This window comes from Panthera tigris, chromosome X, assembly GCF_018350195.1.
Source record: "Panthera tigris isolate Pti1 chromosome X, P.tigris_Pti1_mat1.1, whole genome shotgun sequence".
Classification (NCBI taxonomy): Eukaryota; Metazoa; Chordata; class Mammalia; order Carnivora; family Felidae; genus Panthera; species Panthera tigris.
The window spans coordinates 86,272,066-86,295,779 of NC_056677.1; the positions used below are offsets into that span (position 1 = coordinate 86,272,066).

Consider the following 23,714-nt stretch of genomic DNA (forward strand, 5'->3'; position numbering starts at 1 on the left):
TTAAAGGCTGAGAGCTCCATCACAGGTGCCCAGAGTGACAGTGACAATCCCACTCATCAAGCAGACCAACCCCCATTGCTCTTCACTCAAGTGATCCCAAGAGGCATCTGTGGTAGCCATGGGGTCTGAGAGAGGGGTGACCTCCTCCAGTACCATGGCATCCTGCAAAGGAGTGACAATGGGGAAGGCCAGGCCCTCCTGCAAGTGGGGTATGGCAGAAGGCCCAGGTTTGCCTCTATCTGTAACAGGGAGACCTTGGTGGCTTTGCCAGACTGGTGGGGGTGCTGCTACGATAACCCAAGGCCTAAAGGGAAACTGGCTACTGAGTGTCACAAGCCTGGGGCCCGTGAGAACTTCTAAATCCAGGAGAGTTCAGTATGCATCCAGCAATTGCCACTCTAATGTCTTGTATCATGGGGCCGGGGAGGGCTGTTTCTTACATCAGAGTCCCACTGGCAACTTATGATCATCACAGGAAGTCCAGAGATTCCAGGAGGCATGAGAAGAGGTAGCCAAAGCATCTGCAGTGAAGGGCTCTCTGGGAGGCCCTAAGAGGAGTGCCTGCTATTTTATAATTTGGACAGATTCTAGAACCTTTTGTTGTAGGGGGCCCTTTCAAGGTGAGCCAATTTTTAAATAACAGCACTGATGGGCTTCCCTAACACTGGCCAATGAGTAATTTCCCACTGGAGCCACCAAGGTCTAAAAGATGCTGGGTTTGTTCTAACATTGCAGGTGCCAAGAGGGCCAATAGCTGCTTCTTGACAGTGTCAGTGATGAAGCAGCCCTTGGTTTACCAAATAATTTTCGGGAATTTAACGAAGGTGGCACGGCCTTGCCCTATGTGTGGGACAATGGCCCGTCCCCTTTTTGTAAGCCCCTTTGTGAGTATTTGCATGTTCTGAGTCTTTCAAATGCCTATCCTTGGAGGAGGAGGTCATCCATGTAATACCATACGTGTGATCCTAGACAAATGTGGATGCAGTTAAACTCTTGCCTGTGTAGACCATGTACGATGGCAGGGCTGATACAGAGGTACCCTGTGTGTCGCCAGGTAAATGCGTATCGCGTCCCCTCAGAAGTGAAGGCACACTGAAACTGAGACACTGTTGATATACAGCCACCGAACAGAGCACATTAGCCAAGTCTATAATAGCAAAGCCTTTACCGGCTGCTGATTGGATGGAGTCCATAATTTCAATAACATTGGGTATGGGGGCCTTAATGTGTGAGACCAGGCACTGAGGTACCAAGGCTGCGGTAATCCATCCTAAGGTGCCATTCATTCTTTCCTAGTTTAAGAACAGGCCAAACCGGAGAAGGTTAAATGGAGAAGCAGTGGGGAAAATCATTCCTTCTCTACAGAGGACTTACCTCATGGATTTCAATCTGTTATAGGCCCTGTTTAATTTCCCCTAAGCCCATAGTCAATGTTTTTCAGTGGGGATAGTCCAGTGGGTCCCATTTTGCCAAGCCAATTTACAAGTGGCAAAGACTTAATTTAACTTTATTAACCACTGTGTCAGAGTGCCTATGCCTACTGTAAGATACTGGAGGACAATGGGTACCATGACCATGGGGAATTGAGGCAAGGCAATACTTCCAATGCATAAGGCAAGGTAAACCCATTTTTCCTCTATCAGTAGCTACCCTAAGATTGTCGGGGTGTGATTTCCAAGTATTACTATAATTTGAGCCCCACAATGAGAACATAGAGAGTTTCTAAATGTTGCATTTTAGCAGATGTTGAAGTTAATTCAGTCTATTTGTAAAAGTGTAAAGACAATCGGCACCTTTTATCTGTTTCTGTTGATGATGATGATGATGAATTCACCATTTTGGAAGGTACATGTCAGTGGCATTTAGTACAATCACAATGTTGTCCAGGCATCGCCTCTGTCTAGTTCCAAAATAAACCATCACCCCAAAAGGAAACCCCGTACCCATTAATCAGTTCTTCTCCATTTCCCCCCTCCCTGCCCCCAGGTTCTGAAAACCACTTATGTTGCTTTCTTTCTCTATGAATTTACCTATTCTCCATTTATTTTATATTAGCTATATTTGATACAAGTGAAATCATACAATATGTGACCTCTTGGGTCTGGTATCTCTCACTTAGCATAATGGTTTTGAGGTTCATCCATGGTGTTGCATGTATCAGTACTCCATTCTTCTTTAAGGCTGCATGATATTCCATTGTATGGATAAACCACATTTATTTGTACATCCATCAGTTGGTGGACACGTGGGATGATTTCACCTTTTGATTACGGTGAAAAGGACTGCTACGTACATCTGTATGCAAGTTTTTGTTTGAATAAATGCTTCCGATTTCAGGGGATGGGAGTGGTATTTACCTGAGAGTGGAATTGCTGAGTCAGTCATATGGTAATTCTACAGTAAACTATTTGAGGAGCTGCCAAACTTTCCCCACAGTGACGGCATCATTTTACACACCCACCAGTGATGTGCAAGGATCTCAGTTTCACCACATTCTGCTCAATATGTTTTATTTTTCAGTTAAAAATAAATTCCATTACACCCGCCCTTGTGAGTATGCCGTGGCATCACATGGTAGTTTTGTTTGCATTTCCCTAATGAATAAGGACGCCGAGCTGATTTCCATGCCCTTATTGCACATTTGTGTATCTTTTCTGGAGATATTTGTATTCACATCCTATGTCCATTTTTAATTGGATTGGCTACTTGTTGTTGTTGGCTTGTGTTTTTTATGCATTCTGGATACTAGACCCTTATTAGATACATGCTTGCCACAAAATGTTTACCCCATTCTGTAGGTTGTTTTTGCTTTCTTGTTAATATCCTTTGACACAAAAACGTTTCTAGTTTGGCAAAGGCCAATTTATCTATTTTTTTCTTTTTTTTTTTCCCTCGTGCTTTTATTGTCATATCTAAGAATCCATTGCCAAATGAAAGGTCATGGAGATTTGCCCCTAATTGACTGAATTATATACCCCCAAATTCATATGTTGAAGCCCTAGACCCCATTATCTCAAAACTTCACTGTATCTGGTGACTGGACTTTTTAAAAGGTAATGCAGTCAAATGAGATCATACGGGTGGGTCCTAACCCAATCTGACTGGTGTCCTAGAAAAGAAGAGATAATTTGAACATACAAAGACACACCAGAGATACATACATACACACAGAGGAAAGATCATGGAAGGACATAGTGAGAAGGCGGCCACCTGCAAGCCAAGGAGATAGTGCACAGAAGAAACCAAACCTGCTGACAACTTGATCTCGTACTTCTACCCTCTGGAACTGTGAAGAAATAAATTTCTGTCTGTCGTTTAAGCCACCCAGTCTGGGGCATTTTGTGATGGCAGCCTTAGAAAACTAAAATACCAGGTGTGGACAGACAAAGCTCCTACTGAAACACTCCTTGTCTTTTCCATTGATGTTGTTGTCTTTCTTATTCATTCCATTTCCATACTTTTGTTATTTAGCTTTGGGGTGAAACCCATCAGAGAAATTTCCAGGCAGAGGAGAGAAATTAAACCCTGATATTTTAGCCAAAAGACGGTACGGGTACCCTGAAGCACTAGAATTCACCAAGGATTTTGCTGAGAGAATGGAGTTCATGAAAATGACCACATAAAATTGTGCATAAAGATCTGAGCTCTGAACAAACTGCACATGCATGTATCTGAACCTAAAAAGAATATTAAACGATTTGAGTATTGATCAAGCAAGTAGACCACTGTCATTATCCCACATTCCTCACTGGTTGCCACATATATAAGCCAGATATGAATAGCACCACAAAGGCTTTGAAAGGTGAACGGAAACTGGAACAACAGCCAACAAAATTTAGATACGAATTTTGGCCTGAACCTAAAACAAAGCTAAACTGAACTTAGCAAACAATATAAACATGCTCCGTAGGATTCAACGATACAGTGTCTAAACACATAATACTAAAATATTCAGGATATACGTAGAATTAATTACTATATGAAGAACCAGGAAAATGTCAATAAATTCCAAAGGAAAACACAAGCAACAGGGGCAAACACCAAGATGACACAAGTATTGGAAACAGAAGAAAAAGATATTAAAGCAGCTATTATACTACAAGAAGTAACAGCTGTTGGTAAAAAACTAAATCAAAAAGGAATGCTATTCTCTAATTTTTCAATCTCTATACACATGCACCTATAAATACAAATTTATACATACAAATACATGTATATATGTACACACACATATATGTGTATATACACACACACATATAGAGATATACTTACACATGCACATCACACACACACACACACACACACACACACACACACACACACATATACACACATATACACACACACACGGGAGAGCTGTCAAGCCAAAGCTGCAGCATGCATTTCTGTGAGGCATTAAAAGTTCCATCCGTCAACTTCAGACCCACTCTATGGTGTGCAGCCTTTTTTGAGTGCCCAGAAAGTTCCACCAAACTTTGTAGAGACAAGTATAGAGGACCTATATGTGTACACAAATGATATCATGTTTTTATCAGTTTCGTTGTATTTACATTTGGCCACAAAATGAGATTTTTTAATACAGCCCCTTCTGCAATTTCCCTTTATCATACCGCCTGACATCATTTTACACCCCCCCCTTCCCTACAGAGGGATGTGAATACCACTCTTTTCGACCTCATCACCTTAGCATCTATATGGCATTATATTGTTCAGAGAACATAATTTGTATAAATTAAAATGTTTTAAGTTTATTGTGGCTTATTTTAGGGCCCATACAAGGTCTGTCCTGCAGAATAATCCATGCCCTATTGAAAAGAATGCATATTCTGTTGTTGAGTATTCTATAGATGTCTGTTAGTATGACTTATATAGTGTTGATTGCATCTCTTAATTTCTGCCTGATCTTCAGCCTAGTTGGTCTATTTATTTGTAACAGTGAGTTGTTGAAGCCTCCAACTAGTGATGAATTGTGTATTTCTCCCTTCATCTGTGTTAGTTTTGGTTTCATGTATTTAGGCACTTTGTTGTTAGGTGCATTTATATTTTTAATCATTATATCTTTTCTATGAATTGTCCCTTTAATCATTATCAACTGTCTTTCTTTGGTCAGTAACTCTCTTTTGTGTTAAACTCTATTTTATCTGATCTTATGATACCCAAAGGAAAAAAAAAAGGTTACTTTTGGTTATTCTTTCCATATTCTATATTTTCCATCTTTTTACTTTCAATTTATTTTGAATCTAAAGTGTGTGCCTTGTAGACAGCATATCATTGGACAATGGCTTTTTATCTATTTATTTATTTTTAACTTTTATTTTTTTTTATTTAATTTTTTTTCAATATATGAAATTTATTGTCAAATTGGTTTCCATACAACACCCAGTGCTCATCCCAAAAGGTGCCCTCCTCAATACCCATCACCCACCCTCCCCTCCCTCCCACCGCCCATCAACTCAAAACCACACTCAGATATCACCTCACGCCAGTCAGAGTGGCCAAAATGAACAAACCAGGAGACTATAGACGCTGGAGAGAATGTGGAGAAACGGGAACCCTCTTGCACTGCTGGTGGGAATGCAAATTGGTGCAGCCACTCTGGAAAACAGTGTGGAGGTTCCTCAGAAAATTAAAAATAGACCTACCCTATGACCCAGCAATAGCACTGCTGGGAATTTACCCAAGGGATACAGGAGTGCTGATGCATAGGGGCACTTGTACCCCAATGTTTATAGCAGCACTCTCAACAATAGCAAAATTATGGAAAGAGCCTAAATGTCCATCAACAGATGAATGGATAAATAAATTGTGGTTTATATACACAATGGAGTACTACATGGCAATCAGAAAGAACGAAATATGGCCCTTGGTAGCAACGTGGATGGAACTGGAGAGTGTGATGCTAAGTGAAATAAGCCATACAGAGAAAGACAGATACCATATGTTTTCACTCTTAGGTGGATCCCGAGAAACTTAACAGAAACCCATGGGGGAGGGGAAGGAAAAAAAAAAAGAGGTTAGAGTGGGAGAGAGCCAAAGCATAAGAGACTCTTAAAAACTGAGGACAATGGCTTTTTAAATCCATTCTACAGATAGATGATTTTCCATTGGAAGATGTACTCCATTTGCATTAAATGTAATTAATGACAAGATAGGATTTATGTTTACCATTTGGCTACTCCTTTTCCGTACGTTTTATGTCTTTCATTCCTTTATTCATTCAATATTGCCCTTCTTAGGGGTGCCTGGGTGGCTCAGTTGGTTACACTTGGTTAAGTGTCTGACTCTTGATTGCAGCTCAGGTCATGATCTCACTGTTTGTGATATCTAGCCCTGCATTGGGCTCCGTGCTGACAGCACTGGGCCTGCTTGGGATTCTCTCTCTCCTTCTCTGCCCCTCCCCCACTCACGCTCTTGCTCTGTCTCTCTCTCAAAATAAATAAACTTTAAAAAATTGCCCTTCTCAAAGTTAAACAGATACTTTTATTATACAATGTAATTGCCTTATTGTCAATTTTACTAAATTCTTGAGTTATTTTCTTCATGGTTGCCCTAGAGATTACAAGTGACATTTTATCTTAAAATAACCGAGGATAGAGTAATACCAACTTAATTTCAGTAGTAAACAAAAACTTTGTAACTATTACCATTCCCTCCTTCTTTCTTAGAGCTACTGGTGTTATATATGTTATGGGTGTACATGTTATAGGCCCACTGATGCAGGTTTATAATTATTTTTTGTAGAAGTGTGTCTTGAATCAGCTAAGAAAAGAGAAACAAACAAAACTCCATGTGCTCTGTCTTTATATTTACCTATCTAGTAACATTTGTTTGCACTTTTTATCTCTTCCTGGAAATTAGAGTTTTTGTTTGGTGTTCTGTTATTTCAGCCTCAAAGATTCATTTTAATATTGCTTGTAGGAAATGTCTGCTAGTGACAGGGTCTCTAGGTTTTTGTTTATGTGTAAAGGTCTTAATTCTTCTTCAATTTTGATGGATAGATTTTTTTTTTAGATATAGAATTACTCATCGACAGTCTTTTTCTTTCAACACCTGAAATACATCATCTTGCTGGCTTTGGGTTTCCATGGTTGTAGAAGAGAAGTAAGGATCTCTCATATGTAAAAAGTTGCTTTTCTCTTGTTACTTTCAAGATCTTCTTTTTGCATTGGGTTTTGAAAGTTTAATTATATTGTGCCTTGGTGTATCTCACTTTGAGTTCATCCTACTTGGATCTATTGAATTTCTTGAAGGTGTAGATTAACATTTCTCAACTAATTTGGGAAGTTTTGGTGATTATTTCCTCATATACTCCTCCTGCCCTTTCCCCTATCTCCTCTATTTCTGAGACTCCCATTATGTGTATGTTGACATGCTTGATTTTTGTTCCATAGGCCTCTGACTCTTTGTTCTTAATATTTTTCTTTCTATTCCTCAGTCTGGATAATCTTTATTGACCTACCATCCCATTCACTGATTCTTTCTTTTGTTAGCTCAAATCTGCTATTGAGATCCCAATGGGGGAATTTTTCATTTCACTTACTGTGCTTTAAACTCAAAATTTTCTACATTTTAAATGTTTATTTATTTTTGAGAGAGAGAGAGAGAGAGAGAGAGAGGGAGAGACAGAGAGAGGAAGAGGGAGAGAGAGAGAGAGAGAGAGAGAGAGAGAGCACGAGCGAGCAGGGGAAGTGTAGAGAGGGAGGGAGACACAGAGTCCAAAGCAGGCTCCAGCACAGAGCCCAATGCAGGGATCCAACTTATGAGCCCTGAGATCATGACCTGGGCTGAAGTTGGACTGAGCCACCCAGGTGCCCCAGAATTTCCATATTTTAAAATTATGTCTCTTCATTGATATTTTAAATTTGGTGAAATATTGTTCTCATGTTTAACTTTAATTATGTAGACATGCTTTCCTTTAGTTGGTTAAACACGTTTATAATAGTTGTCTTACAAAATCATAATGAGATGACATACCCATATGTCAGAATGGGTAAATTAGAAAGACAAGAAATAATAAGTGTTTCTGAGACTGTGGAGGAAGAGAAACACTTTTGTACTGTTGGTGGGAATGCAAACTGGTACAGCTGCTGTGGAAACCAGTATGGAGGGTACCCCCAAAATTAAAAATAGAAATACCATATTATTCAGTAATTCCACTCCTGGGTATGTACCCAAAGAAAATGAAAACACTAATTCAGAAAGATATATGCATCCCCTATGTTTATTGCAGTAGTATTATTTATAATAGCCAAGATATGGAAGCCACCTAAGGATCCACTGACAGATGAATGGATAAGGAATATGTGATACACACACACACACACACACACACACACACACACACACACAGGCTAGAATATTACACAGCCATAAAAGAGAATGAGATTGTGCCATTTGTAACAGCATGGATGGACCTAGAGGCCACTGTGCTAAGTGAAATCAGTCAGACTGGGAAAGGCAAATACCATATGATTTTCATTAATATGTGGAACCTAAAAAAAACAAAACTAGTAAATAAACAAAAAGCAGAATCAGACCTATAAATAAAGACAACAAATTGATGGTTGCCAGAGGGAAGGGGGATGAGGGGATGAGTAAAGTGGATGAAAGGGAGTGAGAGATACACCCTTCCTATTATAGAATGAATAAGTCATGCGAATAAAAGGCACAGCATAGGGAATATAGTCAATGGTATTGTAATAGTGTTTTATGATGACAGATAATAGCTATACTTGTAGTGAGCATAACATAAGGGGGGGAAAAAGTTGAATCACTATGTTGTACACCTGAGACTAATGTAACACTGTGTTTCCACTATACTTAAATTAAAAATATTAAATTAAAATAAAATAACACAAAATCAAATTTAAAAGAATAGTGGATTTAAAGTCTTTGTTTGGTAAATCGTATGCCTAGGCTTCATGAGGAACAGTTTATGTTCGCTGTTTCTTTTTCCATGAGCCATACTTTCTTGGCTGTTTGCACAATATTGTAGTATTGTGTGTTTTTTTTTAAAGTTGAACTTTTAAAATAATACATCGTGGAAACTCCAGGAGTCACACTATGCCTCCCTCTCCAGATTCATTGTTATTGTGTGTTCCTTTTGTTGTTATTGTTTAATTGTTTATTGTTTAACTTTGCCTAAATAATTCATTAAAACCCGGATACTTTTTCAACTGTGTCCACTCAATTCTCTTGTCTGATAGCTTACTGATGAGCTAGTGATCATACAGAGATTTAATTAAATCCCTCGAACCAATAAATCTTCCAGTCTTTATCAGGGTACTTTGTGCGTATGACTTGAGATGGCTTCGATGCTCGGGTGGGCAGTTTACAACTCTGCCTGACCCCTTCAGGTTCTGCATGGACGGGGCATTCTTGTCAGCTAGAGGTGAGAGCTCGGCCTCCTCAGATATTTTCTGAGCACGCACACCAACCATTCTACACGTACTCATGACCTTCTAGATCCCAGTTATATGTTGGAACTTTTCAAAGCATCTTATGGACATTTCCTTTCCCAGTTTTTCATCTTTAATTTTTTGAATGGCTTCTTCTTATTAGCCCCAACTAGTAGCACCACATTTGGGAGCTGCAGTGATAAACAATTGCTGCTGAATATTTTTTCCAAATGCCTTGAGGATAGGCCCGTTTACACAAAACAGATTCTAAGGGAAAACAAATGAAGTCATGTCTGAGAATGGAACATTTAGAGAGCTGCCAGACAGGCCAAATATTGACAATCCTTTGAGGATGGGATTGTTGGGGAGCTCTCAATCTTTCTGCCCCTCCACTAGGTGCCAGGCTGCAGTCTCACGGGTCACACGATTTCAGATCTATCGCTTTTCAATGCTACCACAGATCTGGGGTGAAAGGGTTCAGAATAGGCCAAATTAAAATACCATACAGCTTATTGTTCATAATAAAATTGGGCCATTTTCCTTGAATAAATGTTCTTTGGATGACTGGCAGCGTTTCATTAATTTACAGAGTTCTGAAAATTTGATTTTGGCAATCTTTTCCAGTGTTCTCATTGCATATATGGAAGAACAGATTTTCGGAGGTCCTTACATCTCCATTCCAGAAGTGCTACTCTAACTCATTTCTTCATCTCAGTAAGTGTTCCTTTTAGTTGTAGAAATTCCATTGTGATCTGTTTGTTTTCCTTGTAGTTCCACCCTACTTTTTTAAAGTTTATTTATTTTGACGGGGGGGGGGGGAGAGAGAGAGAGAGAGAGAGAGAGAGAGAGAAGGAGTAGGGGATGGGAAGAAAGAAAGGGAGAGAGAGAATCCCAAACAGGCTCCATACTGTCAGCATGGAGCCTGATGCAGGGCTTGATCTCACAAACCATGAGGTCATGGCCTGAGTCAAAATCAAGAGTTGGATACTTAATGGACTGTGCCACCCAGGTGCCCCCACCCTACTTAGTTTTATAGATTCCAAAATTATGCTGTCATGTCCTTACATTTTATGATGACTAGTTTCTTCCATTAGAATAAAACGTCTCTCCCAGGTTCTCTGAAGGTTATTTGTCACAAATTATAGTTCTTGGACAGACTTTGCTATATTTGCTTTGTTGTCTACATGTGTTTTCTCTATTTTTTGTCCCTTTATAGGCTTTTAAAAAGTAAAATTGAGTTGCATACCTGAATCGTAAGGTCATCCTTCTTGTAAAAATTTCAAGCATTATGAGAATACTAAAGTCCTGTTTTACCACCTGTCACCATCTTCATTCTTCCTCACTTCATATGTTAGCCCATCATCAGACAATGGTATATCCTTCAAGACCTTTATTATGTAGATTTACATGCCCTTGTGTATTCTAGGAAATATATTCTTTTCTTTATACATATTTGTGATTTTAAAACAGAAGATATAATTTAGTACTTGTTTGCAATCTTAATTTCACTTGAATTGTCTTTCTATTTGTTATGTTTGTATCAGCCTCATGCTTTCTTCTTTTTGTAATGTTTATTTCTGAGAGAGAGAGAAAGAGAGTGCGAGCGGGGGAGGGGCAGAGAGAGAGAGGGAGATACAGAATCTGAAACAGGCTCCAGGCCCTGAGGTGTCAGCACAGACACCGATGCGGGGCTCAAACCCACGGACCCTGCGATCGTGACCTGAGCCAAAGTCAGATGCTTAACCGACTGAGCCACCCAGGCGCCGCAGCATCATTCTTTCTAATTGATGCATAATATTCCATTTTCTGGGTAGACTACAGACTATTTTTCTTTCATACTTTGATAGTCACTCTAACTTCATGAAAGGACATTTTCTTGTTATTACAGAAGATAATGCAGTGAATAACCGTGAAAACATCTCCTTATGACAACAAGACACTGTGTGTACCGAGCACCATTGAGGATTCTCAATAGGTGAGGAGAAAATTACCTACTCCACTCTCCTGGAAGTCATAATGGAGGTCTTAACTTTGGCAAAGGATGAAATGATTCTTGCCTTTTTAATATAAAACGTCATTCAGTAACTTATTACAGTAAAAGGGATTTGGAAATTCTCGGCCATGGCAGAGCATGAAAGTAGGAATCCACAATAAGAAGACATGGGAAATTCACAAAAATTAACAACACAACCCTAAACGACATGAATAAAGGAAAAGAATCGCATTAGAAATTAGAAAATACTCTGATATGAAAGAAAAGGAGAAGACAAAATATCAAAGCATGTTTATAATAGTTGTCTTGCAAAATCATAATGAGATATCACCTTACATCTGTCAGAATGTTAGATAAGTTAAAAAGATAAGAAATAATAAGTGTTTCTGAAGATGTGGAGGAAGAGGAACACTCTTGTACTGTTAGTGGGAATGCAAACTGGTACAGCTGCTGTGGAAACCAGTATGGAGGGTACCCCCAAAATTAAAAATAAAATACCATATTATGCAGTAATTCCACTCCAGGGTATGTACCCAAAGAAAATGGAAACACTAATTCAGAAAGATATATGCATCCCCTATGTTTATTGTACTACGATTTATAATAGCCAAGATATGGAAGCCACCTAAGGATCCACTGACAGATGAATGGATAAGGAATATGTGATACTCACACGCACACACAGACGCAGACGCAGACACACACAGACACACACACACACACACACACACACACACACACACACTCACCGATGTATTACACAGCCATAAAAGAGAATGAGATTGTGCCATTTGTAACAGCATGGATGGACTTAGGGGGTATTATGCTAAGTGAAATAACTCAGACTGGGAAAGGCAAATGCCATATGGTTTCACTAATATGTGGAATCTAAAAAACAAAACAAATGAACAAACAAAAGGCAGAATCAGACTTATAAATAAAGAGAACACATTGATGGTTGCCAGAAGAAATGGAGATGAGGGGATAGGTAAAGTGGGTGAAAGGGAGTGAGAGATACAGCCTTCCTATTATAGAATGCATAAGTCATGGGAGTACAAGGCACAGCCTAGGGAATATAATCAATGGTATTGTAATAGTGTTTTATGATGACAGATAATAGCTACACTTGTGGTGAGTATAACATAAGGAAAAAGAAGTTGAATCACTATGTTGTATACCTGAGACTAATGTAACACTGTGTGTCAACTACACTTAAAAATTTAATTAAAATAAAATAAAACAAAATCAAACTTAAAAGAATAGTGGATTTAAAGTCTTTGTTTGGTAAATCTTATGCCTAGGTTTCATGAGGAACAGTTAATGTTCGCTGTTTCTTTTTCCATGAGCCACACTTTCTTGGCTGTTTGCACAAATTTGTAGTAGGGTGTGTGTGTGTGTGTGTGTGTGTGTGTGTGTGTGTGTGTGTTTAAGTTGAACCTTGAAAATAGCACATTGTCAAAACTCCAGGCGTCACAGTATGCCTTAATGTTACACAATGTTCCAGACCTTTAGCTAGATTGACCAAGGAACAATTTGAGGAGATTTAAATTGAAAATATCAGGAATGAAAGAAGGGATGTCACAGTTGTTAAAAATAAGACAACAGACCCAAAGTGAATCATTTATGTTAAGCCCCATGTCTGTCATCAAACCAAGACTGAACTTAAATACAGTTTCAGCTCTCTCAGAAATGGAAACTTAAACCAGTCAATCAGGAATCACCTAATCAGCACTAGATAGGTAATCTGCCTGATACACCACTGCCATCCTCAAAAGGAAAGTGCCTTGCTACAACCAATCCACGTTTTCCTCGCTAACTTCCTGGTGCCTGCTCCCTTCTGCCTATAAAACTCTTTCATTTTGCACAGTTCCGTGGACCTCTTTTCTATCTGCTAGGTTGAATGCTGTCTCATTCATGAATCATTGAATAAAGCCAATAAGCTCTTTAAAATTTATTCAGTTGAATTTTGTTTTTTCACACTATGGACGCTACAAAATTAAGGGGGATTGAAAGGTAGGGCTATGAAAAAGTGTATTCCAACAAATTAGGTAATCTGTATGAAATGCATAAATTACTGGAAAGACACAAAGCAATGAGATTGACTCAAGAAGAAGTAGAAGATATGAATGGACCCTATAACAAGAGATTGACTTGCTAATGACCGCGCCCGCACCCACACCCCAACACACGATAAAAAGCCCAGGACCAAATGGCTTCACTGGTCTACTCTATATTTAAAAGAGACCTAACATTGGGGTGACTGGGTGGCTCAGTGGGTTGAGCAACCGACTTTGGCTCAGGTCATGATCTCACCGCCCAAGGTGTTTGAGCCCTGCACTGGGCTCTGTGCTGACAGCTCAGAGCCTGGAGCCTGCTTCAGATTCTGTGTCTCCCTCTCTCTCTGCTCCTCCCCTGCTCATGCTCTTTCATTCAAAAATGAATAAACATTTAAAAAATTTAAATAAATTAAAATAAAAGAGACCTAACATCAATCTTTAAAAACTCTTCCAAAAAACAGATGAGGAAGAAACATTTCCCAACTCATACCGTAAGTCCAGTATTACCCTAGCACTCATAGAGTCAAAGTAATAACAAGAGAAAAAAAAATCCCTGCATGTCAAAATTCCTTACAAATAGAGATGGAAAAATTATCAACAAAATATATATATTACTAATCCAGCAGCATAAAAAAAATAATGATTTACCATGGCATTGTGGAATTTATTCCAAGAATAAAACATCAAGCAAAATATGAAAATCAGTCAATGTAATTGTGGGGAAAAGTACTTGTGCACAGTCCATTCATCCCTGATCCACTGCATAAAAATGGGCCTTGGGATTGTGGTCTAAGACGGTAGAACAGGAGGATCTTGAGCTCGTCGTATCCCATGGACACACTGAAGCAACACGTACATCTATGCAATTAACTTTGTAATCGACCTGATGACTGGTAGAACAGATCTTCCACAGCTAGTCATAGAGAAAAGACCACACTAAAAAGGGGTTAGGAAGGGTAGAAATGCAGTTGGAAACCAAACCCTCAGTGTGACTAAGCACCAATGGGAGAGACATTACAAGCACAGAAAAGTGAGAGGACCAGACCCCTCATCAAGCACTTCTGGCACTGGGGACCCTCACTGGGAGGACAAGTCTCCATTATGTCTGGTTTGAAAACCAGTGGGGGTTAACTTGGAAAGCTTTAAAAATCAGTGGGGCTTAACTCTGAGAGAGTCAAAGGGTGATAGACAACCAAGTCCCCACCTCTAAGGAGCTAGCATACTAAATAACTCAGCTTGAGACACAGCACAGAAGCAGTAGTTTGAAAAGTGCCCAGGCTATATAGTGAAGACTTATTGACGAATCTTAGAACTTGTGCCAGAGGGGCAGGGATCTGCAGGAGATTTTTCCAGGAACAAAAGTGCTGGTGGGTGCCATGTTTCTTCCCTTCCCTCAGCCTAGATAGCCAGACACTTGCACGAACCACTTCCAACACTCCCCATCTATCTTGCTAGCATGGCATGCCCTGTCCCAACATTCCTCTGTGGATGTGTCCCACCCAAGCCACCCTCCTCAGCAGGCATCTCGTCAAAGTGGTTCCTGCCTCTGCCACACCTGGCAGGCAGCCAGAGCCAGGACTAGTGCCACACTAAAGTGATTCCTGCTCAGGGGAGGGGGAGAGATACCCCCACACCCCAGTTCACCCCTAGTTCCTGCAACCAGACCTTTCAACAGCACAGGGAGCAAACTCTGCCCAGCGCACCCACTATAGGCAAAGTGAGTCATTGCAGCTGACTGGGCTGAAGGCAATCACAGCTCACACACAACAGGGTGGTGCATGCAGCCCATACAGTGGACACCCCTGGAGTTCCTGGTTCTCTGCTGACTGGGGAGGTGTGCTGTAGGGCAAAACAGGACCTCTTCTACATGAGGCCACTACTTTTGAGACTGGGAGATGTAGCTGATCTACCTAATACATAGAAACAATCACAGAGAATTGGACAATTTAAAGAAACAGATGAATATGTCCCAAATGAAAGAACAAGACAAAGTGACAGTAAAAGAGCTAAATAAAGAGAAATATGCCTGAAATTGTTCAAAGTAATGGTCATAAAGATGCTCACTGTACTTGAGAAAACAGTGGGTGAACTCTGTGAGAACTTCAGACAAAAGACAGAAAATGTGAAAAAGAACCAGTCAGAGCTGAAGAATTTAACAGCTAAAATGAAAAATACACTAGAAGAAATCAATAGCAGATGAGAGGATGCACAAGAATGGATCAGTTATCTGGAAGACAGAGTATTGCAAAGCAACCAAGCCAAACAGCAAAAAGAACAAAGAATAATCAAACAATGAGAATAACTTAAGGGAGCTCTGCAAACTAAATTAAGCAAAATACCAATAGCATTTCACAGATCTCAGAAAGGGAAGAGATAAAGAAAGGAGAAGAAATGTTATTTGAAAAAATAATAGCAAAAAATCTTCCTTAATCTGGGAAAGGAAAAATACATCTGGGTCCAGGAATCACAGACAGCCCTAACAATATGAACCCAAGAAGGTCCACACCAAGGCACATAGTAATTTAAAAGGCAAAACATAACGATAAAGAGAGAACTTTAAAAACAGCAAGAGAAAAGAAAATAGTTATATACAAGGGAAACCCCACAAAGCCATCAGTTGAAGTTTCAGCAGAACCTCTGCAGGCCAGAAGGGAGTGGCATGATATATTTAAAGTGTTGAAAGGAAAAATAAAACCAGGAATACCTGGTTATCATTCGGAATAAAAGGTTATCATTCAGAATAAAAAGAGGGATAATGAGTTTCTCAGACAAACAGATGTTAAAGGAGTTTATCATAACTAAACCAGCCTTAAAAGAAATGCTAAAGGGGATTCTTTGAGTGGGGAAAAAAGACATAACTAGAGGAACATTATGAAAGTTATGAAAAGTTCACAAGCAAAAGCAAACGTATAGCAAAGGTGGTAGATTAATCGGTTACAAAGCCGGTATGGAGGTTATAACGCAAAAGTAGAAAATCAATTTTATCTGCAAAATATTCATCAATGGATACAGAAAATAAAAAGGTATAAAATATAGCATCATATGCATAAAACATGGAGGGGAGAGTGAAATTTAGCGCTTTTAGAATATATAGCGACCTCCAACTGCTATACACACAAGATGCTAGATGTGAACTCCATGGCATCTACAAGTCAAAAACCTATAATAGGTACAAAAAAAATAAAGAAAGAAATTGAAGCATAACCCTAAAGAAAGTCATCAAACCACAAGGGAAGAGAGCAAGAGAAGAAGAAAGGAACAGAGAAGAACTACACAAAGAGCCAGGAAACAATTAACAAAATGGCAGTAGGTACATGGACTAAGTGCTCCAATCAAAAGACATAGAGTGACTGAATGGATTAAAAACACGACCCATCTGTAGGCTGCCTACAGGAGATTCACTCCAGACCCAAAGACACATAAGGATGAAAGTGAAGGGATGGAAAACGACATTCCATGCAAAAGTAAGCAAGAAAAAAATATATATATACACACACACACACACACATATATACACATAATATATATCATTGGTGACAGCAGTACTTGTATCATATGAAATAATCTTTAAGATAAAGAAAGAAGTATATCACATAGTAATACATCTATCGATCCAACAAGGGATATAACAATTGTAAATATCTGTGCACCCAATATAGAAGCACCTAAACACACAAAGCAAACTTGACATAAAGGGAGACATTGACAACAATAAAATATTAGTAGGAAATTTAACACTGCACTTCCATCAATGGACAGATCATTAGACAAAAAACCAACAAGGAAACAGTGGCTTTGAATGATACATTAGATCAGATGGACCTAAGAGGTATATACATAACATTCCATCCACAAACAGCAGAATACACATTACTTCCAAGTGGACATAAATCATCCGGTAGGCTGGGGCACCTGGGTGGCTCAGCTGGTTGAGTGTCCGGCTTTGGCTCAGGTCATGATCTCACAGTTTGTGAGTTTGAGCCCCGCATTGGGCTCTGTGCTGACAGCTCAGAGCCTGAAGCCTGCTTCAGATTCTGTGTCTCCCTCTCTCTCTGCTCCTCCCCCGCTCATTCTCTCTCTCTCTCTCTCTCTCTCTCTCTCTCTCTCTCTCCTTCAAAAATAAATAAAAACATTAAAAAAATTAAAAAAAAAACATTTGGTAGGATAAATCACATGTTAGGCCACAAAACAAGTTGCAAGAAATTTAAGAAAGTTGAAATCGTATCAAGCATCTTTTCCAAGGACATCACTATGAAGCTAGAAATCAATTACAAGGAAAAAAAAGGGGAAAAGCACAAACATATGTAGGCTAAACAACATATTTCTAAACAACCAATGTGTCAACAAAGAAATCAAAGGGAACATTTAAAAATACATACAGGGAAATGATAATGAAAATACAATCATCCAAAATTTGGAGGACACAGCAAAAGCAGTTCTTAGAGGGAAGTTTATAGCAATATAGGTCTACTTCAAGAAACAAGAAAAATCACAAATAAACAACCTAACCTTATACCTAAAGGGACTAGAAAGAGACGAAGAAGCAAAGGCCAATGCTAGCAGAAGGAAGGAAAGTATAATAAAGATTAGAGTGGATCTAACTGAAATAGAGCCAAAAACTTTAATAGAAAAGATCAATGAAACCAAGACATGGTTCTTCAAAAAGATAATAAAAATTGGTAAACCTTTAGCCACAGGCATCAAGAAGAGGACTCAGATAAATAAAATCAGAACTGAAGAAGGAAAAATAACAACCAACACCACAGAGATGCAAAGAATTATAAGAGAATATTATTAAAAATTATATGGCAACAAATTGGACAACTTAGAAGAACTGGATGAATCCCTAGAAACATAGAGTCTTTCAAAAACTGGATAAGGAAGAATTAAAAAATTTAAACAGTCTGATTACTGCTAACAAAATTGAATCAGGAACAAAAAAATTCTCAACAAATGAAAGTCCAGGACCAGATGGTTTCACAGGCAAATTCTACCAAGCATTAAAAAAAAAAGAGTTAATACTTACTCCGCTCGAGCTATTAAAAAAAAAAAAATGGAAGAGAAAGGCTAACTTCCAAATTCCTTTTATGAGGCCAGCATTACCCTGATATGAAAACCAGACAAAACCATTACAAACAAACAAACACCCCAAAACTGTAGGCCAATATCTCTCATGAACATAGATGCAAAAATCCTCAACAAAATATTCACAAACCAATTCAACAGTACATTAAAAGGGTCATTCACCATGACAAAGTGGGATGTATTCAAGGGAAGCAAAGGTGGTACAATATTTATAAATCAATCAATATGATACACCCCCATTCATAAGAGGAAAGATAAAAAACCATATAATCATCTCAACCATTTGACAAAATGTATTTGTTCAACAAAGTGGATTTATAGGTACATAACTCAGCATGATAAAGGCCATATATGAAAAACCCACAACTTAAATGATTCTCAATGATCAAAAACTGAGAGCTTTTCCTTTAAGGCAAGGAAGAAGACAAGAATGTCTGTTCTCACCAGTTTTATTCAACATAGTACTGGAAGTCCTAGCTCCGGCAATCAGACAACAAAATGAATAAAAGCCAGCCTAGTTGGTAAGATAGAATTAAAACTTTCCCTATTTGCTGATGATGTGATACACTGTACAGAAAATCCTAAAGGCTCCACCAAAAAACTACTAGAAACGATAAATCAGTTCAGTTTGTTTCAGGATACAAAACCAATGTGCAAAAATATGTTGTGTTTCCATGCACTTGTAACGAAGCAGCAGAAAGAGAAATTGAGATAAAGAATCCCATTTACAACTGCACCAAAAGGAATAAAATACCTATAAATAAATTTAACCAAAGAGATGAAAGATCTATACTCTGAAAACCCTAAGTCATTGATGAAAAAAATTGAAGATGGCACATACAAATGGAAAGATATTCCATGCTGATGAATTGGAAGTGTTAATATTGTTAACATGTCCATGCTAACTGAAGCGATCTACAGATTCAATGCAATTTCTATCAACATACCAATAGCATTTCCCATAGAACTAGAACAAATATTCCTAAAATGTATATGGAAACACAAATGATCCCAAACAGCCAAAGCAATCTTGAGAAAGAAAGTTCTACAGATACCAGAGTCACAGATTTCAAGATATAATACAAAATTATATTAATCAAAACAGTATGAGGCAGATAGACCTGTAGAACAGGATACCAATCCCAGAAATAAAGACACACCTGTATAGCCAATTCATCTAGGACAAAAGAGGCAAGACAATATCATGGGAAAAAGGACAGTCTCTTCAACAAATGGTGTGGGAAACTTGTCCTCTAAATGCAAAAGAATGAAACTGGACTGCTTTATTACACTATATATAATAATAAACTCGAAATGGATACACTATATATAATAATAAACTCAAAATGGATTAAAGACCTGAAAGCAAGACCTGAAACCACAAAAATCCTAGAAGAGTGCACAGGCAGTAATTTCTATGAGATCATAGGTAGCAACGTTTTTCTATACATGTCTCCTGAGGCAAGAGAAACTAAGGCAAAAATAAACTATTGGGACCACATCAAAATAAAAAAGCTTTTACAGAGCAAATATAACAATCAACAAAACCCACAGGCAACCTTTCAAATGGGAGAAGATATTTGTAAATAACATATCTGATAACTGTTTTGTATCTAAAACATAAAAAAAAACTTATACAACTTAACATAAAAAAAACACAAATAATCCAATTAAAAAATAGGCAGAAGACACGAACTGACACTTCTCCAAAGAAGACCTACAGAAGGCCAATAGACACATGAAAATACGCTCAACTTCATCCAACATCAGGCAAGTGCAAATCAAAACTATGATGAGATACCACCTCACACCTTCAAAACGGCTAAAATAAAAAATGCAAGAAAGAACAAGTGTTGGCAAGGATGTTGAGAAAAAGGAACCCTTGTGCACTGTTGATGGGAATGCAAAACTGGTGCAGCCACTGTGAAAGATAATATGGAGGTTCCTCAAAATTTTAAAAATAGAACTACTCTACCCTCCCATAATGGCACCACTAGAAATATACTGAAAGTATATAAAGACACTAATTCAGAGAGATACATGGACCCCTATGTTTACAGCAGCATTATTTAACATTCCCAAATTATGTAATCAGCCCATGTCCATCAATTGATGAATGGACAAAAAAGATGTGGTACACACACACACACACACACACACACACACACACTTACATACACAATCACTGAAGTATTATTCACCCATTAAAAAGAATGAAATCTTTCCATTTGCAATGATATGGATGGAGCTAGAGTATATTATGCTAAATGAAATAAGTCAAAGAAAGACAAATAGTATATGATTTCACTCACATGTGGAATTTAAAAAAATAAAACAAAGGGGAAAATGTAAAAAAGAGAAAGAAACAAGCCAAGAAACAGATTCTTAACTATTGAGAACTGATAGTTACCAGAGGGGAGGTTGATGGGGAGATGTGTGAAATAGGTGATGGGGATTAGGTAGTGCACTTGTTGTCATAAGCACTGAGTAATGTATGGAATTCTTGAATCACTCTACTTTACACCTGAAACTCATATAACACTGAACATTAACTACTGGAATTAAAATTTTAAAAAGAAGAAATATATTAAAATATTAAAAGTAAGAAAATGACTTTTTACATAATACAGTATGTATGAGAACAATATACATGAACCTTGAAAAACATCTGTAAGTCATATTGACAAACATGGGCATTTTGAAGTAGCAACAATTAGCATTTGTTGATACAAATTAAGTGACTTGGTAAAATGGAATTATATTTTTCTGAATGGTCCACACTTCTTTCTCTGTAGAGTCAAATGGCTCTGTGTGAGCCTCTGGCTTCCAAAATTTTCTTCCCAATATATTTGGCAACTTCTGGGCACCATTCACAAGGATTTGTTGCACTTGATTTTATGAGAGTATTTCTTGGATTTTTATGCAGCAACTCTTTTTGTCAAATCACTTTGGCCATATCTCTCTTCTTTAAAAGGTTTTTTTTCATGTTTATTTATTTTTAGAGAGAGAGAGAGCACGTGGGTGTGGTAGGGGAGAGAGAGTGGGAGACACAGAACCCCAAGCAGGTTCCAGGCTGTCAGTGCAGAGCCCGATGCGGGGCTTGAACTCAGCAATCATGAGATCATGACCTCAGCCAAAACCAAGAGTTAGATGCTTAATTGACTGATCCATCCAGGTGCCCCTATCTCTATTCTAATGAGCTAAAGGATAAGGTGGATGTCGGTGGCTTACCTAGCTTTTATCTCATTGTTTGGCTCAGAGTGACATTCTTTACTGCTTTCTACATTTAAATAAAGAGTTATTTACAACTTATTTTAAAATTTCTGGTGGAACACTTCACATACGTAATGAAATACTGGGTTTTAATAAAAGTTGTAATAAATTTCAAAGGATTGATATCCTACAAGGTGTTTCCCTTCCATAGTTATTGGAAGGTAGAAACTCAGTATGTATCTATAGAAAAAGGAAAACAAAGGAAACAAAATTTCACTATGCTGCCAGAGTATCTGCTGGTTTAGTATCCTTATAAAAATACATAATATGTATAGGTAAATCATAATTTTAAAGTATACATAAAATGCTGCATTATTCAAACCCAAACATATTTTAACAAAATGTCTATAATTAAAAGCAGCCGGTGAAATGAAATCCAAATTTACAAGCTATGTTGCTCAGATAACTTAAAGTATGTAAGCGGGGCAACTGGCTGGCTCAGTCATTTAAGTGTCTGACTTTGGCTCAGGTTGTGATCTCAGTTCACAAGTTGGAGCCCTGTGTAGGGCTCTGTGCTGACAGCTTAGAGGCTGGAGCCTGCTTCAGATTCTGTGTCTCCCTCTCTCTCTGCCCCTCTCCCACTCTTGCTATTTCTCTCTCTCTCTCTCCCTCTCTCTCTCTCTCTCTCTCAAAAATAAACATTTAATAAAAGGCATGTACCCTTAAAGCCATTCAAGGAATGACTCTCTTCATTCTTTACCATATGATTCCAATCAAGGATGGGCCAGAAATTAGCATTTCTAAATATTTCAGAAAGTGTGTTAAAAAGTGTTGAAAAGATTTTTAAGAATGTCTCTTTCTGTATCAGTGAGTATTAGTGCTCATCAGAATCTCCTAATAGCACCAAAACAAAGGCAAATGGATACACTCATTCAGATGTTAGAAGAATGGGAGATACACTATTAGGTCACTCACAGTTGGAGTTTCTGCAGGGCTTTTACTAAATGCTGATTACCAGTGTAAGTTAGGTGGAGTTTTGTGAGAGAATAGTGTTTGGTGGCCAAGACCTCTTTGGGCACTTCTTCCTAGGTGGAATATATGACAGATAAGGGAGTAGGAGAGGTAATACAAGGAAGCTACTCTTACCAGCTCTGAAGGAGCTGATGAAGACCAAATATGCATTCAAGAAGCCCACGTGATCCTCAAGCTGTGGATAGTGCCTAATGTGGTCATCCAGGATGGACACTGGACTGCAACAGCATTTATCTGTATAGTTCCAAAAACTCTCAATAGGGATTCACAGGATCCAATGGCCCATAGATAAGATGAATGGGAATGGTTACAGAAGCAAGAGCTCCTACACATTGTTTTCTAAACTTCTTCCTCTGGTTGATAACTAAGTTCCCATAATTGTTGCATATCCCTGCCCACATGTCCCACAGTTCATTCTCAGAGAATCGAGTGTATGGTCCAAAGACTAGGGTAAGACCTCAGGAGAATACAAAGAAGTTCAATTATGTGAGAACGGGTGACAGGATGCCTCCATCTTTGAGAAGCTTTTAGAGAAGTAGAGGATGGTGAGTCTCTGGAAATATACCTCCATTTGACAGACAGGACTCTTCATGGTAAGCTGACAAGATCAATTCTGCTCAAACCTATATAACAGCTCCTGAACAATGACAGCTCTATAATCATGAGACAAAATGTTGGTCCTGTGGTTCTGGAGCCCCAGATGCCGCAAAAGTGCCTTCACAGTGCTGGCCTGTTCAAATATGAAATAGTGATATGGTTTCAGTTTGTCACTGAAGCCAATGCCCAAGAAATCAAGGGTAATCACTCAATGAAAACTCAGGGATAGACCTTCCCATATCTTGTACCAAGCATACCTAGATATTAGAAATCCATGTGAAAGCACAACCATCTCAGGACTTCCAACCATATCCATATAGTCTTGGTAAAAGATGCACA

At 38.5% G+C, this 23,714-nt stretch overlaps 1 pseudogene; it reads right to left on the reverse strand.

The window, feature by feature from the left end:
* The window catches only part of LOC102967837, a 31,078-nt pseudogene continuing 7,364 nt past the window's right edge, over positions 1-23,714 (reverse strand).